This window comes from Hippoglossus stenolepis, chromosome 22, assembly GCF_022539355.2.
Source record: "Hippoglossus stenolepis isolate QCI-W04-F060 chromosome 22, HSTE1.2, whole genome shotgun sequence".
Taxonomy (NCBI): Eukaryota; Metazoa; Chordata; class Actinopteri; order Pleuronectiformes; family Pleuronectidae; genus Hippoglossus; species Hippoglossus stenolepis.
The window spans coordinates 17,085,080-17,103,580 of NC_061504.1; the positions used below are offsets into that span (position 1 = coordinate 17,085,080).

The 18,501-nt window shown below is 44.3% G+C and overlaps 1 protein-coding gene across 1 annotated transcript in view; it reads left to right on the forward strand.

Annotated features, from left to right (window-relative positions):
* LOC118101411 (plexin-B2) overlaps positions 1-18,501 on the forward strand; it is a 102,634-nt gene that overhangs the window by 35,344 nt on the left and 48,789 nt on the right.

The following is an 18,501-nucleotide window of genomic DNA, read 5'->3' on the forward strand; positions in this document are numbered from 1 at the left end:
ACAGAGACTCACACCCCACTTCTGCAGTGTCAATCAGGACGGGGGGGTCAAACACAGAGACGGGGAATAAAGATGGACGACACGTCTCCACTTCCTCCTACTGTCCAGAAATATCATTAATTTGTGTCCAAAGCGAGGAAGAGGAGATGCGTCGTCCATCTTTATTTACAGTCTGAGGCTGGAACCGCACAACACAAACAAATCGACATCTGACAATAAGGCCGGTCAATGAAGATAAGCTGAAACGGTGATTTTCCATCCAGCCCACTTCTGTTGTATCTCATCACATCGGCTTATTTTTGAGATACAGGTTTTTAAAAAATCTACAAATCACACAGACACACACAGACACACACAGACACACACAGACTTTCCTGGGGGAGGCGTACAGGAAGGCTCTGGTTTGTTTTGCACGAGGAGGTTCAGTGTGTCTCTATGTGTGTGTGTGTGTGTGGGTGTGGGTGTTTGTGCGTCTCGGAGGGGAGCTGCAGCTGTGAAGGCTGGCTCAAAAATGTAAACTCCAGCTCGCACAGTCACAAATCACACACAGACACACACACACACACAGTACAGAAGACAGGGACTGCCTTTATTAATGACAACAAATGTAACATCTCTTTTCCTGCCCCAGAAAAGTCTCCTTCTTCGGCTGCAGTGATCGAGTCTCAGTGACTTCAGCAAACACTCTGACACTTTTTACTTTGTGTCTTGTAGCTTTGTTTATCTTCAACATCCGTCTAAACTCAATGACCCATAATGACAAAGTCAAAAATGTTTTTTACACACTTTTGGTGATTTATTAAAAATAAAAAACTGAACTCAGACTCTGCTGCAACCTTGAGATCTGGAACTTGAATGGAGTCTGTCTGTGGCAAATTGAATTGATTGGACGTAGTTTGGGAAAAGCACAGGCTTGTGTATGAAAGGTCTCGTGATTCACAGTGAATGTGAGGACAAAAGCCGAGTCATGGATAAAACCAGGGGGATGTGAACCAGCGACGTGTCGTCTCAGGGACGAGAGGACGACTGGTTTGATTTTTGGATGAATTCAGTCAGGACCTTGCAGAACCTGCTCCGGAGACTGAAGTTCACCTTCCAGCTCGACATCGACCTGAACCACACGGAGACTGAACGTTTACATCTCAGCTCCATCCAGACGGCCGTGTTCCTCCTGCTTATAAACAGGAAGCGTAGTGTTGCTGTAGGAGTCTGAAGGAGCTGTCGCCTACAAGGACACAACTCGGGGTGTGTCGGTGCTTCCGGTGCAACGTGGATGAGCTTGAGTCTCAAACCGGTCGGTGTGTGCAGGCGCCTGCTTGGAGATTCTCAGGTGGCTCCTGGAGGCGATGACGGAAACTTTAGGTAAAGATGAGGCGACGGGAAACTATGGGAAATCTCAGCAAGCAAAGAAGAGCACGAACCTGAAGGAAACAAGCCAGTTGGCAAAACTTTTCTGTTGGTGTTTCTTCCTCTGTGGTCTCTGGTGGTGTGGTTGTATTTTTCTCAGCGGCGGCACCCGGCTGCTCCGAGTCTTGCGGCACGAGCACGAGTCTTAAAGGGGAAAGGCGTCGGGTTGACATCGCAGGTGGGTTATATAATCATAACGGTAACTTTATTCATACAGCACCTATTCTGTGTGTCGTCCCCACTTCCTCTGCCCCCCTTCACACACATGTAAAACATGTATTATTGCTCAAGCTTATTTATTTACTTTGTCTAATTTTTCCTCATAAATGACTTAGACACCATAATCAAGTCTTCTGAAACATCCCAGTTCTACTCAGGTAAAAAGGAGGATATCCAGATAGTGGTTCATGAGCCGCTCCTCATTAGACCTGATGCTGGATATATTTTGAATATTGTATCGTAAGGTATATTTAATTCAATATTTCATTGAATTGTGCATGAAGCAGCTGTATCTGAGTCCCGAGCCGGGGACGCAGGGGGTGGTGGATGGACGGGGGATGAATACATCAAGACGCCATAAAGCAGGGATATGAAAAGCGCGACAGATGAATGGACACAGATAGAGGAGGTAGAATGGAGAAGAAGAGAGGTGGTAGATACACATGCAGACTCCACAGATGGTTTGAATGCATCTGCGTCTCGCTGTGACGGGTTGATCGGGGGCGGACGTGTTTCGTGTGTCGCTCACGAAAACTTCTGTAAATGTGCTGATGCGCTTCTTCAACGGGGGAGGAGGAGGAGGAGGAGGGGAAGAGTGATCGCCTCTCTCTCTCTCTCCTCTTTCTTATCTCTCCTCCTTTATTATATCCCGGCGTTCACAGGGGTACAGCACCAGACGAGAGAATCAGTTTGTATTAAACATGGTTGAATGCAGCGCTGATGAAAGCTCACGCTGATAATAGCTTTTTCATTATGTCCTTAGCCGAGCTTGGCATTTCATTTTCTGATGCACGGAGACTCAAGTTGTGACTCTGCTGCCGCGGCGTCGGTGGGTGTTGTGTCTTTTCACCGCAGTTTGATTGTGTGTTATGGGGAATAATAATTTTTTCACATTGCGTCGCTGCTTGATTAAACCCTGTGGGGACACCGGGGGGGTTCAGGTTGTGGGGGGGGTTATTTACCACTGAAAACTCGATGTGTGCGATTAAGAGAAATCAAACTGAAGCGGCTGTTTGAGACCAGATTCGTGGGCTTGTAGTCGTGTTTATGAAGAAGTAGCTGCAGGTCAGAAGGTCGAGAAGATGTAGAGTACGAGGGTTGTCAACTTTTTATTTAAAATTCCAGCTTTAGTTTAATTGGTTTATTCCTGTCAAGGCTCAACAAGTTTTAACCGCAGAACGAGTCGGGAACATGCGCCTCCACGTAGTTAACTGACCAACGCTGTGCGGCTCTGCACTTTACAGAAAGTTGACCCCGAGTTCAACTTTAGTTTTCATCGGGCTGGACCTTCCCTTTCTGTTGCTGGTTTCGTCTACATCAACACCTCGTCCTCGTCTTCATCCTGTAAATGACAAGGCTGCCTTTTTCTTCTCAAGTCACATTTCTTTTCCAACTGATTCCACCCTAAAAACTTCAGTAACAAACCAGGAAAGAACATTTCTATCCGCTGAGGTCACCAGAGCCCTCCAGACCGAGTCAGCCAAGGAAAAGTCGTATATTTACTGGAAGGCCCCGGTGTCCGCTCGCTTCCCACACCCTTCAGGGGCACAGATTGGACGTCGGGGGGATTGTGTTTACACGGCCGACACCTCGTGCCTCTGATCTGCGGAGAGGTCTGTGGGGAGAGGGTTTGACGAGGCTGACGTTTGGTGTAAAGCTCTGGTTCGTTACCATCCTGCTGGCTCTCCTCCGACTCCCTCTTCCCTGAGGAATGACCGTCATGTTGAGGAGAACCAGATGTGTTCGCCCCTCCGCCCCTCCATCCCTCCGTCCCTCCGCCCCTCCATCCCTCCATCCCTCCATCCCTCACACAGCGGCTCTGTCTCATGTGAGTTTAAAGACCGACTTTCACTTGTGTTACAAAAATAATCTTCTGTTGGTGGAAAAGCTGCGAAACGGCCCCTTTGAGTGGATCATTAGATTTTAGATCATGTTACGCAGCATTACAGGAGTTTTATTTCTCACTAGATGGGAAATGTGTGATAAAATCTGGCATTGGGTGGAAAAAATAAATTTGTTTTAACACGATTACACAAATTAACTGCCAATAATTTGAACAATCAATTAGCTGCTCATCCGGAAATTGGAAGAAAACAAATATCTCAGGATGAAGAAGAGGAGCCATGAACGTAGAAGACGAAGGCCGACACACAAGTTATTGGACACAATAAGAAGATTGAATATTTGGAGAAAGAAGAGGAGATGAACTGAGGAGGTAGAGAAACAAGAAGGAGGAGAAACAAGTGGAGCTGAGTCTGTTTAACTGTGCGACAGGAAGTTTTAAATCCGGCTCCATCGGCTCGCTCTGATCACGGCGGCCGAGACCGAGCGTCTCTGAGACGAAGAGGAAGTTAAATGGATCCGTGTTGGTGGAGGAATCTTCTTTTGTTTACAGAGAAACGTGTGGAGAGGGAAGATGAATCTAAAATGCAGCGAAACAGAAAAACCAATATGTGAGAGCTTTTGTGTGGATCTTTCCGTTCTCGTGTTCCCGCTCTTCTCTCCCTCCATTATCTCCTCCTCCCACTTCTGTCTCCCTACGAGAAACTCATTTCCAAGGATTTAAAAAGTTGCATTATCTTTCAACAGAAGTGTTTATTTCCCCCCGGGAAAGGTTGAGTGAGCACTCATCTCCTTCACATCCTCTTCGTCCACACTTCGTCGTATCTGGACGATGACGAGTTCAACCACATTTCTGATGACTCAACGGAAAAATAAACTTCGTTTTCAGTTAGCGATTAAAGAAACCTGAGTGGAAACGAGAGAAATTCTAAAAGAATCTTGAGAGATTGTGAAAAATAAAGGTTTTTGGGGTTGAGATGTCTAAAAGTTCAGATTCATGTAATACAAACTAAAAGGTCAGTTAATCTTCCGCTCCGGCAGAGACGTGAAATTGCTGCAGATGAAAATATCTGGTATCTGTGGATCGATGAGGAAAATCAACGTCACCAAGCTTCCATCAGGTTCATAAATTCATGGTTATTCCTTCATTTGAGGTTTGACTGTCGCTCTTTAAATTACATCTTCTCGTTATGACCTTTGGACCCCTGGTTATTATGATCAACTTACTCCTAATATTTGATCTTCAATCTGTCATTTCCTGGGATTCTAATATATATTTAATGGAGCATCACTGGTCCCATGTTCATGTCCTGTTAAAATGTTATTTTTGTCAAAACCTGAACAGGAAGTAAACTCAGGCGGATTCTTTCACAATGCAAGGGAAAGGGATTTTAAAAGTTCCATACAGGGAAACGAAAGTTTGACTCATAAGCTGAATATAGAGTTGTGCAGGCAGCTGAAATGACCACAGATCCAGGGTCTGCTGGTTTCAGCTACGCAAATAAGGCAATTTATCCTCATCATTTCTGTAATAAATAATTTATCAATAAAGCAAAGGTTAAAGTGTCTGTTGGGACAGAGTCTGAACCCTGAAACCGAGCAGCACTTACATAAAGACTCGGTACAGTTCAGTTTACAGAAGGATTTTACCCTGCATGCCATTGGCCTCATAAACAAACTGATTAACTGTGTGCGTGTGTGTGTGCACGTGTGTGTGTCTGTGTGTGTGTGTGATCTCGTGACACAAACCAGAAGTGGCTTTGCTTCCAGCAGATGCAGAGGGGGGGGGGGAGATAGAGGGATGAAAAAGAGAGCGAGAGAGGTGGTGTGTTTGTGTTTGGGAAATGGGTCAAGAGGAAGTTGAGTGTGCTTTTAAGTGTGTGTGTTTGTGTGTGTACGTGACGTGTCACAGCTGAGACTGTGTTGTTGTGTGTGTGTGTGTGTGTGTGTGTGTGTGTGTGTGTGTGTGTGTGTGTGTGTGTGTGTGTGTGTGTGTGTGTGTGTGTGTGTGTGTGTGTGTGTGTGTGTGTGTGTGTGTGTGTGGGTGCATAACTTAATTCCACAGGGAAGCCAAAGCAACAGCCTCTGTTTCCTGTCCTAATTGCTTAAAATCCTACACAAATAAGCCCACACACACACACACACACACACACATGAATGCACACACACTCAGTCATTTCCACATGCTATGTTTATAAAGGACTTCTGCAGACACTTTTTTCATTTGCATAGTTTTAACATTCATTATCTGGTTTGAAGAAGAACTCCTCATTTATCTTCTTCACACACTCTCCTCCTCCTCCATCCCTTCGTTTTGTTCATCCTCCACGTTTCCCCTCTCACTTTCTTCGTCCTTGTCGTCGCGGCGGCTCGTGTGTTAACAAGCTGTTGCTTAGTTACACATCCAGCAGACGTATACGCAGCATCGGAATTCATTAGCGGACGCGCTCGTGTCGCCCTGAATATTAACGCTGGTTTTAAATCGGACTGTTCTCACGTCGCCTTCTCAAAGGTAAAAGTTGTGTTCCGGTAAAGTTCAGCGTATTGAATATTTGCTGAGCAGAACACGTCGGTGTGTCTCGTGACTTTCAGACACGGGGATAAATTCTGATGATGATCCAGGAATTCATTTTCATTTCCTCTTACCGTTGTGCGGTTTTTCAACATTTTTCATTTCTGTTTTTTTCTAGAGAGTAATTCTTGCTTGTTTAGAGAACTGATATTTTTGTTGTGTGTGAAATTTGGTGCAGATCCCATTTTAAAAAACGTGGATCTAGTGAATTTCAATGTGGTTTCAGACGGGGACTGAACTCTGCTGTGTGACACGGAGCAGAAGAATCGTTCTGACTCATTTACTGTTTTCAACATGATGTGGGTTTAATGGTTTTGCCCAGTAATGACGACAATGGTCGGGAATTAAGTTATTAAATCTTCTTTTTTGACTGCACATTTTCTTTCTAGCTTTAAATCACAAACTTGCAGGCGTGTTGGGCCTGTGAACTTCCAGGAGGGAGGAGCTCCGTCTGCTTTTTATTCAATGAAATCAAAGAATCAAGGTTATTTACGGTGGAACATGTTTTTCATCTCGTGTCTGATCCGTCCTGCGTGTTGTTGTAGTTTCCTCCAGACGTGACATCAGAACTGAGGCCACACACTTCAGGCCTGGTTTCATCAGACTCGTGTTTCTCACAGTCTTCAGAGTCGCTCCAGAGCTTTCATGTGGTTTCAGAGGCCTCAGGTCCGTCTGGACTCTCAGACCATGACGCTGAGGTGCTGCTGCGTTGTTTCTCCTTCTGGAAGCTTCTCACATCTACGCCCAGCATCTCCAGGTCTGATTTTAAATGTTCTTACTTCACGCTGGTTGGTCTTCAGAGACGGACTCAAACGTGGTCACCTAAACGACCTCAGCTGTAGATTAATCTATTTCAATCTCTGTCAGTCCGTCTGTTTCTCTTTTACTTTGAAACCTTTTGGTGTGTCAGGGAATTTGTTTCATTTTCTTTATCACTACTTTATGTGTGTGTCTGTGCGTTAGTATTTAATTGCACAAAAATGAAGCGTCAGTAATAAACCTGTGTGTGTGTGTGTGTGTGTGTGTGTGTGTGTGTGTGTGCTCATTAGAGAAAGTGTGTTTGGCATCTTTGTCTGTGGATGTGGCTGCCATTGTTCGTCTGTGTCTCTTGGCACATTACCCACGGTGTGTGTGTTTGTGTGTGTGTTTGTGTGTTTGTGTGTGTGTGTTGGCGTAGAGGTCAGACAGGGAGCACAGTGCTACAATCTGGACCTGCTGTGTGTGTCTGTCCTCAGTCTGCCTCATCTTTTATTGTACACTCCAATTAAAAAAACATGTATACGAGTGTTATTAATATAAATCATGATAATAATAAACTGTTTCATCTAAAGAAAACTTTACTTTTCGAATAGAAATGAAACCGTGGCCTTGATTCTTCATTTTACTGATTCAGAGCAGAGGCGCTGGTCGAATCCTACTGAGGCGGAGATTGGAAGTGAGGGAGGAAGAGGAGAGGTCAGCGCAGGCTGAGCTGGGACGAGAATCCACAATGGCCTCGTGAAAATTTAATGAAACCCATGGAAATATTGCACATACTTTAAGATTCTGACGTTCCAGAACATTTCAGGGCTCAGACGAGGAAAAGAAATGATCCTGTCAAACACGTCACTGGATCTTTATCATATCATCATTTGTTTAGTGGTTTCTTGTGATTCAGATCTCAGAATCATGATTTAGGATCTTTGTTACTATAAGAAACGTATTATCTGAATCTCACATTGATAAGAAAGTCATTCAATTAGAAAGTTATTTATTTACAACTTAAAACAAGTTTTTTTTTGAATAAACAGGAGGTGGTGGAGATCAAAACTGGAGCTAAAGGAGAGTAGATGTGGTAGTTGGCTCATCATGTGGACACAAACAGGACTTCAACTGAAGATCCATGTTTCTCTGTAGCTGCTGGTCGTGTAAATAAGTTGTGAACATGTCTGACCTGGAGAATCTGCTGCTGCCTTCTTCATACGATAAAAGACAAACTCCAGAAAATGTCTGAAATAAAACAGCAGCCGTTTGACACACGACAGCAGAGCTGTGATTTGTTCCTGTTTGAATAAGTTGCAGTGATTTTGGTTTTTGCCGTCACTCGTCCACTCTGAGGACATAAATCCAGCTGATAAAAGCTTCACAAACAAATCAGAAGCACCAGATTTGTTTTCAGCTTTTGTTTCCTCGTCTATTTGATCTGTTCCCTCAGGTTGTTTAGACCTCAGCCTGTTCTGTGCATCATCCTCCGTCTGGTTATTGTTACAAACAGAAATCATATTTCAAGATTAGTTTTCACATCTAATCACAAGTTGAGGAGAGCTGTGTGATTGTGGGGCGAGCGGCGTGGTCGCTCCCTGAAGCCCGGACCATGAATATTTATTGTCTTTTACGCTTTTTCGAGCGACTTCCTGATGATGGAAGGAAACATTGTGTCGACTGATGCTTCGCCATCTGGATGTTTAGATGTTGGATGTTAGAGACTCGAACATATGGACACACACAGACACACACACACACAGAGACACACACTCAGGAGTCGGCGCTGCTATCGAGAGGCATATGGTTCTTTGAGATAGAGTGGAGACAGACTGGGCCGTTCTGTTGGATAGCACCGAGGGCCTCGACGTTGTTAGAAGTGCTGCCAAACAAACTTCACCCCCCCCGCCCCGCGCGCACACACACACACACACACACGCCTCACTTCTTTCCTGCTCGTTTCGATGAAGAGTGAAAGGCAGCATGGGCGAGCTTCGTTTGGTTTCCTGCGTTCACCAGTGTGAAATGAAAACGAAGATACCTGTGAAGTGAATTACCAGCGGCTCATTCTGCAGCACTTGGGCGGCGGCCATTCTTTGTTCATTATATATATATATATATATATATATATACACGCGCTTGCACCGTCGGTAGCTTTCTGTCTGTTTGCTTGTCTCATTATGAAGATTACTCCTCAAATTGATTCCCTCTTTTATCTTCTTCGTTAAAAGAATCCCTCTCCGTCTGAGCCCGCTGTGCCCATAAGAGTTAATGTTATCACGGGGAGAGTAAAACTGAGGCGCTCCCCTCGTATTATCACAAATTAAAACGCCTTTAGTGTAATTCATGTCGTGATGAAGGGCTCTATTTAAACTCGGGGAGATCTCCGGCTTTCCGTTATTATTCCAGGCAGTAATGTGCGTTTTTTCCTCTTGATGGACGAGGCCACGTTTCAGTTTCTGTGAATGAATTGTGTTTAATCAACGTGTCCGAGTGTGAGCCCGGTTCACTTTGATCCAGAGGCACTTCCTGGTATTTAATTCTGCTCGAGCTCTTATATTTACTGGTTATTTAAATGCAAGTTGAAAACCAAGATGGACAATGTGTCAGCTGTGGTATCGAGGTCCCGCCCAAACACGGGCTCGACCAATCAGCGAGTCAGTCTCAGCTGTCAATCGATTCCCTCCCGTTTCAGCAAAGTCGAGATATCGAATGTCCGACGGTTCCAGTCACGAATCTGAACCTGTGTGATTTGCTGTGTTTCCTCCAGGAGCCTGAGGAGGTGGATGTCATCACAGATCAACAGACCTGAACGCTGAGCAGGTAACAAACCATTTCAACTTCCTCCTCCCACTTTTATTCTGAAATCCTCTCACTGTTTTCACTCTGTTTCCCCATAAACAAATATGTTTTTTTCGTTGAGTTTCACTCCGTCCATCGTTGTCTCCAACTAATGTCGTTAGAAACCTCTGTAGGTTCCCATGAAGCCTTTGGCTGTTTATTGTGGTGGCTTCTGCAATGTGTGTGTGTGTCTGTGTGGGTGTGTCTGTGTGTGTGTTGTGTTGTGTGTGTGGGCGGTGGGTGGGTGGGTTAAGGGGTTAATTGGAGGCTTGGGGCCGTTTTAAAGAAATGAATTCTCACTGAGTCTCAAACAAACATTCTTCTCACATATCAGCCAATTACAGACACTCCTCTCTCACACAGACACAGACACACACAACCACACACACACCTGTCCGTCTCTTACTACGTAGATTTTCTGCTTCTGAAACGACTCCGTGACTTTGCTGAAGTGTTAATAACTTTAATACAAATACAGATCAACATTATGTTCTTGCATTGATGTTAAGAGTCTCACACTGAGAAGAAGAACGAGCCTCATCAACTCAAACCTTAATCTGAATATGTGTAAGTTTAAATCAAACTCTGAACCTGCACACAGTGGAAGTAGAAAGTCTGAAGCTGGTACTTGTTTCCACAGAGTTAATGTAGCAGCAGGCACAACAAACGCACTTGACTTCCTGTTGGGACGAGGACTCAGTGTTTTGGCTGCTTCCTCATGTTGGACGACGCGTCTCCTCCGTCTCAGCTTTGCCTTTTGGCTTCACAGTTTTTCTCAGTTATTCTTTTCATGGCGGCACCATCTCATCAAATGGAAATATGTTGGGAGGCTTTGAGCATAATTTTACACTCATTTCCCAGAATTTCAGCCTTGACAGTTTGATTTCTTTGGAAGATTCTGGATTTCCACTAGATTTGAAAAGGACGTTTGGCTGAACATGGTGAGTTTGAACCGACCGACCCACAGAAAGTCGGAGATCTTTGAGCAGAAGTTGTTTGTCCCAGATTGAACCAAACTCACATTCACTGCGGAGGATTCAGTATTTTTTTATAGCAGATCCTCCAGTGACGCTTCTTTTCCTCTGTTAATAATATTTACCACAAGTAACGAAAGCTAAAGACGTCATCATGACATTGTGAACGCACTATCTCAAGATCGCCTGGATGGAATTTCTTCAAATTGGGAACAAGTGGTCAGTTGGACTCAAGGATGACCTGATTCCATTTGGGTGGTCAAGGGTCAAAGGTCACAATGGCCTCACAAAACAATCTTTGTTCTCTTGATCATGATACCTCAAATCTGCCCTCAGGGTATTTTTAACTGTCACGTCCATCTTTGGTTTGGGTCCTGCTCTTTTGCCTCTGGCTCAGACCCTCGTCTCTTTTCCTGCAGCAGGTTTATTATTTTAACTTTCTCTCTCAGTTCATAACCTCAGATTAAAAAACACTGAATTGTTTGATCTTATTTTCTTTTTTTCCGTTGCTGTGGTGCCTCAGATTCTCATCCTGGTCTGAAGTGAAACCTTCCAGTGTGACTGGTTGATTTTTAATGGTCGTCTGATCTGAATGACTGGTTTCTATGATCTGCTTCTGTCCGCTCACACTCTGCCAACTCGCATTAAAGTGTGACACAGCAGTGTGTGTGTGTGTGTCTGTCTGTGTGTGTTTGTGTGTGTGTGTTTCCCCTCTGTCTTCCATCCATCATTGTTTCCCTCCATGTTTTCACTCTCTCTCCTCCGTTGTATTTTTTTTAAATGGTTCTTCTTGTTCCCATAAACTGCTTCATTTTCTCAGCCTTCATGGGAGCTTGTAGCTTGTCATTCTCTCCAATCTTATGAAAGCAAATACAAGGGTCTGTGTGTGTCTGTGTGTGTCTGTGTGTGTCTGTGTGTGTGTGTTGGCTGAGCTCTGAGATATCTCTTACCCAAACTCTGATCTTTGAGGTTACACAGTAGACACATGTTATTTTGTCTTCATTCATCCCTGAACCTCCACTGTGATCATAACTATTAAATATAAATCTACTCATAGATCCAACGTAAATATTACAGAACCCAGAAGTTTAATAAACACTGACTTAACTCGGAAACTTGATATTTGACTTTGCTCGTTTGAAAAACTGACTTGAGACGTCACCTGGGACCTGATATTTCAGTTGGACTCGTTTCAACCTCAGACGACAGGAGACCGAACGATTCCAGAGATTAGAAACTAATGTCACATCCCATTCTGCAAACTTCAGCTTATTATTAATAATATTATTGCTCCAGAGGCCGTTTAAATCCCTGTCGTCTGGCACCACTGCGCTAAATCAACGTGTTTAACACCATAAGTAATGAATCGTCATCAGGAGCACACGCATGAGGAGGAGAAGACCGAATGAATGTTGTAAATATTATGGTTTTTACTTCAGATTGAAAAGTGACGCAAACAAAAAAAAAATCACAATGTTTCCCACAAATAAACAAACTGACTTTTTGAGCAACAGTAAAAAAAAAACAAACATCACAGTGAATCTTTTCCCGTCAGCCCCCTGCTGTGCTGTGTTTCCCGGGGCCGTCTGCCACATAGAAGCCCAGCAGATGGTTCCAGCGGGGGGTGAGGCTAGACGAGGGCCCCTCCCTGGCTGAGGTCACCACCAGGGGCCTCGGGGGGGCATCACAGGGGCCCCACGCAGCAGCAGCAGCAGCTACTGAGACAATACATGCACCAGGAAAGTGAAAGTGTTTTCCCTGTGAAGCTGTGATGCAAACGAGTGTCACAGCAAAGAGAAGCAGAATATCATTAATATGCAAATTTGACGTTATGTTTAATATACGTGTGAAAGAAAACAGAGACAGTTCTGTACAACAACAATCTAGGACTTTTATTAATTGTTTTAGTTTAAAAGTCTCGTCACAGTTTTTATTTGTTCTTTCAAAGGCTGAGATCAAGAGCCTCATTGACGTCTGAAGGCGAAATCATTTTTAATTACTGAGTCTTTCTTCACGGTAAAAAGCCAAATTCTCCGGGTTTTAACCGGAGTTACAAACAATAGAAAGAAGTATTTTATCTGCGAGCAGCTTCAATCCTGAAATACTGTGTCAAAGACGTTCAGGACAAACCAGCAGCACATTGAACATTTAAGGATTTCGAAGCGTGCACCTTCTGTCAGTGAACTTTTTTCATTATTGATTTGTTCTCATAAGTATTTAAGAAGTTTGTGAAATAAGACGAGTGCAGACACGGGGCTGTTGTTTAAATATTGACCATCACTTCGAAATCGGGGCTCTCAGCACATTCAGCTCAGAAAATATCAATGGTGACCTTCTCCGAGCCACATCAGTCAAACTGCAGTGAATGATTCATTTCAGCACCGCCTCAGTGTACAGGGGTCTGTCTGTGTGTGTGTCTGTCTGTGTGTGTGTCTGTCTGTCTGTCTGTCTGTTGTCTGTCTGTGTGTGGTGTGTGTGTCTGTCTGTGTGTGTGTCTGTCTGTGTGTGTGTGTTTGTGTTTGGAACAACATGTAAAACGTATGAACATCAGAGAGAAGTTTCATCATGCGCCTTTTTTTCTGGGAGACAAGCTTTTCTGTACAGTGTCTGCAACTACAGCTGTAGTGTGTGTGTGCGAGTGTGTGTGTGTGTGTGTGTGTGTGTGTGTGGTGTCGTGTGTGTGTGTGTGTGTGTGTGAGTGTGTGTAGCTGGCTGTTGGGTTTGGGTTTACTCCCAGAATTGTATCACTGCGTGAAATTTGAGGTGTGTGGGTCTGTCTGGGGTCCATTTTTGTCTTTCAACGCATTCAAGTATGCACGCACACACACACACAACCACACGTACACAACCACACACGCGCACACGGGGGAAGTGTTCTGGAGGGAAAACGCGGTGCTGACTGACAGATTTGTGTGTTTGTAATTATCCTGATGCTTTCCATATCAACTCACTTTGTTTGTCTGTGCTCTTTCATTACATGGGTCAGTGTGTGTGTGTGGTTTTTGTGTGCATGTGCGTCTCTGTGTGTGAGAGTGTGTGTTCTCCGTCACGTCTCTGTGCTGTGACATCCCACATCATCAAGTCTGATGGTGCAAAAACAACAACACTACATGCTCTCATCTCAGAGTGTGTGTGTGAAGCTGTGACCACCATCGCTCAGCTGCTATAAAAACATAAACTGAGAACGATTATATTTATCATCAATTAATTTGGTCGTGTTTTTGTATCGGTTGATTACTTGTTTAATCTTTAAACCATTAGACTCTGAAGATATCGCCTGGAAACAGTTTTAAACAAAAACTTGTTCGACTGGCACCGAAGAAATAAAACCTGCCGGAGATGAATTTAAATTCTTCCGGTTAAAAAAAAAACTGAATTCACTCTAAACAGCTTCCTCGAGCCCGGGAGGAAAAATGAAAATGACTCAATAAATGTAAACATCTGTGCAAAAATTACAAACTGTTGACGACAACATGTCACTCGAGAACTTTATAGGGAAGATTGTTAACGCCCTGTTAAAGCAGCAAATTCAGTTTTAACACAGAAGTTTGTTAAAGAGTTTGTCACGAACTGAAAACACACACACACACACACACACACACACACACACACACACACACACACACCACATCTGTGTGAGAGAGAGGCAGGAACGTCTCTGGTTATTTACTGAATCGCTGTGAGTCAGTGAAGCTCCTGAGATCTTTACCATATGTGGAAAACATTAAAGCTGAACCTGTTGCTATGGAGCGCGCACACACACACACACACACACACACACACACACACACACACACACACACACACACACACACACACACACACACACACACAGTCCATTTGTAAAGTAAGAAGAGAGGAGAATAATAGAGAAGTGGGCTGTGGAGAGCAGTGAAGTATCAGCTGTTAAACCCATCAGAAGCAGAGAGGGACCCTGCTGTCGACAATAAAAGCTTTAATGTAACAGAGAGTCGGCTTCACTACTTTCTCTCCTCCTCGTTCCTCCCTCCTCCTCCTCTCCTCCTCCTCGTCTCTTCTCCCCCTCCCACTCGGCAGCGTTTCAAACTTCATGTACAATAAAAGACGAGCTGCAGGTTTCCCTGATTCAGCAACTTCTGTGATCAAACACAGACGGAATCAAAGCAACGCAAACAGTCGACTCCTGCTGCGTAACAACAAAGCTCCGCTGGGAACGGAACGCACACGCAGGTCCGCCAGTAAATACATATATAACCATATCATAAGGATGGACACGTGAGGAGCGCACGGGTCGACCACGGACCAGCTCAAGAGAAGAGAAGAAGGAAAAGATTCAAAAACAGGAAGTGCTGATTCCTATTATTGTTATAAAGGACCTGAGAAATGATGATAAGCAACAATATGATAAATGCTGAGCTCGTCCTCTTTCGTCTCTCATGATAAAAACAGATGACTGATGAATCCCCCTCGAGTCTAATATGCGTCACGGGGAAGGACACAAACAGCGAAGACATCTTGTCTCTAATATCCCACACAGATAAATCAGCCACTGATGGAAACAGAAACAGGAAGTGAGGACTTTTACGCTTTCTGGGTTTTTGGGGGAATTATTTTATGAGACGAGAAAAATAAACTAACTGGGATGAGGAGACTGCTTCTGCTCTTTTAGGGACATTTTCTCCCACTGAGAAACCAGTATAAACACACAACGTCAAGTTTTGTGCTTCATAAAATGACGTTGATTTTTACAGTTTATTTTGAAAGAGCCAAAATCGAGCGTTGCTTAAAAATGCTTTTTTTTTGGAATTCAAAATGGAATTTCGCGCAAAAGACGTTAATAAAGTGAGTGGGTCCATTATGCTTGGGGGGGAATGTAAAAAGTCACATCTCAGTTGACGTCTCGATGCAACAAGAGGCATCGGCAGAGTCTGAGTGAACTGAAGATGTTTTGACTTATTATAAAACATTTAAAATTTTTCCCCAAACACGTCAAACTGTGTTTTCCATCGTCGCCTCCTCGTTGCTAAACGCTGCAGGAACCTGTCTGCTCCTCTGAACCGTAGATCAGACGTCCTCACACTGAAGTGGACACAAACCAGCTGAGGGAAACAGATGTGGACAAATATACGACTTAGAAGAACGACTAAATCATGAATGTGCAGGAGCTCGGAGCGAAAAGCAAACAAACTGCAGAGCAACGGTTTCTTCTTCTCCTTCTTCTCTGAGCCAAACCAGAGCAGCTGAAAGAAACCAGCATGAAGCTTTAAACAGCGGAGGAGGGAGGGAGGCCAGAGAAAACACACACACACACACACACACACACACACACACACTCTGAAGTGAAGGCAATGATCCTGAAACTATTCAATCACACACACACCAGTTGGCAGCTGATAAAAGTCTGCTGCGAGTCATCAACTTTGCCTTCTAAGTCTCTTTCTCCATCGCTCTCACTGAGTCCACTTTCACTCCGTCACTCTCTCTTTCTTTCCTTCTTTCCTCTTTCCTTTCTTTCATCCATCCTGGCGTCGTCCCGTAAGTTTTACAGTTTTTCCAGATCTCCTCATCTTTCTTTTTTGGGACACAGTCGTCCACCATCCATTCGTCATCATGGTGTCCAAGACTCCTTCACCCCTTCCTTCTCTTCTTCCCTCCCATCCTTCCTCTGACCCTTCCCTCCTTTATCTCGTTTATTCATTTATAGCCACGATGAGGAAGGAAGGAAGCGAAGGAAGAGAGGGAGGGAGGAAGGCAAAGAAGCAAGGACGGAATGAGTTTTGGACAGTAGAATAATGATAAATTATTAGTTCCTTCCCTCCTTCCCTCCTTCACTCCTTTCATCCACCCTCCCTCCCTCCCTCCTCTCTTTTTACTTCCCCCCCCTCCCTACCACCCTTCTTTCCTTCCTTCCTCGTTACAGTTTTAAATTAATGAGTTGATTTAGGCGATATAATGAAAAAGATGGACACACACTGAGTTTTGGCAGCTCTGAGGAGACGTTTGCCATCTGTAGTGTGTGTCTGTGTGTGTGTGTGTCTGTGTGTGTGTGTGTCTGTGTGTGTTTGTCTGTGTGTGTGTGTGTGTCGACGCTGTGGCCCGTGACAAATGAGAGTCTCGTTCCTCATCAGGAAGCGTGAACGCCGCCGGTGTGTGCTGCGTTTTTCTTGTTTAGTTTTTCTTCTTCTCGGCTCATTCAGATTTTCTTCTGAAGCGTCTGTGAGGATTTAACGTTAGAACTAAATTATTCTTCACAGATTATCTTCCCTCGGAGACATTTCTCTGCATGAGAGCGAGCGTCTGCTTCCTCCTTTTCAACCATTGAAACATCCCCCCCCAACAAGCTTCAGGAAGGATTGAGTAAGATAATGAAACTACTTTCTAAAGATTTCATATTTCTGCCTCACCCCCGTCTTTGCTACAGGCTTGATTTTTAATCTTCTGGATCATTTTGATCTCCTGAATCATTCACTGTCATCATTTTGAATTAAACCGTTTCTCCGTCTTCTGCTGTGACGGCGTTCCTTGCCAGTTTCTTTTTTATTTTCTAGCATTGTTCACATAGAAACACTTATTTTCCAACTTAAAGTGTCCCCCTGCTCCTCCTCTTTGTGTTTTGTCCATTAGCGAGTTGGAAGGTCCCTGAGAACGTCTTTAAAAGTCTTTGACGACTAACTCCGAGCTGTTAAATCTCTTGGGCGCAGTTACACTGAGTGTTTTAGGTTGTAAAAGTCAGTTTTACCAGTCGTGGGCTGTTCTTCTCCTGTGAAACTCGTGTTCTGTATAACAGTGGTTCCAACCTTTCTACCCATTTAAAAGTGCCGTGAAACGCCGTCATTACTTCCTAAGTCGTGTTGAAACAGGCGTTTTTGTTATTACACGGATCAAACTGAAGCGTAAACGTCTCCGAACATCGGTGACGGAGGAAGAGACGTTAGACAGAAGGCGAGTTGGGTTCCAGACAAAGTTTCTGGTGTGATATTCGCTGTCCTGATGAAATGAGTAGAATTCAAAGGTCAAAGGTCAAAATCTCTTTAAGAAACTCGTCTACTTGTAAAACTTCTGTTCACAAAGTTTCATGATAATCAATCAAGTAGTTTTTGTTTAATTTTGCTTAAATAACAAACCAACCAACTAATAAATAACTAAGTCTAAATTTCTTTTTGTATTAAATACATTTTTCTTCCTGCTCCACTTTGTTTTCTCTTCTACTTTTGTCTTTTTAAAAAATATATATATTTTCTAATCTTAAAAACCCGTCCGCAGCCGAAAGTGAAATTCCTTCCTCTGCTGCACCGGGAGTGAATTTATTCTCAGATTAAGATGTCGGCCTTAAACTCCCGGTTCCCCAGCAGAGCTCCGGCGCCCGGAGGCGTCCGCTCGGCCGTGTAGAAGACACACCGGCGGCTCTGTGAACACACGCGGCAGCGAAAACCGGGAGAAAATGTGATGTAAATAGTTTCAGTCGCCTGAGACGCTTTGCTGCCTTCGAATCGAGCCGTGATTGGATTGAGAGAAGGTCGCGCTGCTAACAGACTCTTATTATCAGCGACACAGTAGATGACAGTGTGCGAGTGTGTGTGAGTGTGTGTGTGTGTGTGTGTGTGTGTGTCCTGCAGCCACCTGATAGCTATGCTCTGATGGGTTTCTGTCTGCCGCCAAACACCCGGCCACTTTCCCCCCCACCCCCACCCCCTGGAATAAATTGCAGGGTAAAGTAGGTGGGCTTGGTTGTGCGTCTCCTCGCTGTTCAAAGCCTCTCTGATGTAGAGCAGAGTCGCAGAGGAAGAGACGCCTGTGTTCTTCTGTCTGAATCACAGCTCATCAGCGCTCTCATCTCTCTGGGCAGGACCTCCATTAAAGATGAACGCTGTGTCGCACGGTTGCGTAAGAGAAGAGGCCCCGTGCTGCTTTCAGGCCTTGTTTGCT